Below are 950 nucleotides of genomic sequence, written 5' to 3' on the forward strand. Positions count from 1 at the left end.
CTATTTCTCCCTAGTATTACCCTCAGGAGGAGTGTGTTCCACAGTAGTCTTTCTTGGTTCCACTTTTGCTTCCTTCTACACTTCTTCCTCAGCCATATCTTCATCTGGCAAAACTTGAGATTTTTCGGGAATTGCAACCTTCCCAGACCTCAATGTAATTCCCTTAACCTGCTCTTTTGCTTCCTTCTTGCCTGGAACTTCCGTGTCACTAGGGAGTGTACCAGGTTTACGATTCAGCAAGGCATTGGCAATCTGACCAATTTGATTCTCCAAGGTCTTGATTGACACCGCTTGGCTCTTGCACATGAGCCTCAACTCCTCTAATTCAGATTTTTTCATTAGTTTGCTGCAGCTGGAGTGTATTACTTTACAGCATACTGCTGATTAGGCTATTGCATCTCATTCTGAGTATTGCTCCAACTGAAGTTAGGATGATTTCGGTTGTTGGGATGATAGGTGGCTGGAACTGGTTGTTGCGACCTCTGAAAGTTGCTCAAGAACTGAGGTGATTCACTAGAAATAACACACTGCTTCACCTCATGTGCACCAGCACAAAACTCACAGACACTAGTAATCTGATTAACTCATAATTAGCCAAAAAATCCACCTTCACCGTCAAAGCCTTAAGCTGAGAAGCTATAGCAGTAGCTGCATCTACTTCCAGAATTCCTGCTACCTTGCCTTGAGGTAGTCTCTGAGTTGGTTTCTGGTATTTATTAGCATCCATCAGTTCAATCAACTCATAAGCTTCATCGTAGCTTTTAGCCCACAAGACTCCACCTGATGCTGCATCAAGCATGGCACCCAACTCGTTTTAAAAATAGTTAATGATCATCCATTCAGGAATCCGATGGTGAGGACACTTTCGAAGCATCTCCTTATGTCGCTCCCAAGCCTCACACAAAGACTCTCCAAAATATTGTACAAATTGAGTAAGAGCATTCCTGATT

General features: G+C 43.1%; 1 non-coding gene across 1 annotated transcript; it reads left to right on the forward strand.

Annotated features, from left to right (window-relative positions):
- Positions 1 to 844: 844 nt before the first annotated feature.
- LOC141662890 (small nucleolar RNA R71) lies at positions 845 to 950 on the forward strand. The gene has a single exon (XR_012550993.1). It is a non-coding gene; the product is annotated as a small nucleolar RNA R71 (small nucleolar RNA).

Source organism: Apium graveolens, chromosome 5, assembly GCF_009905375.1.
Source record: "Apium graveolens cultivar Ventura chromosome 5, ASM990537v1, whole genome shotgun sequence".
Classification (NCBI taxonomy): Eukaryota; Viridiplantae; Streptophyta; class Magnoliopsida; order Apiales; family Apiaceae; genus Apium; species Apium graveolens.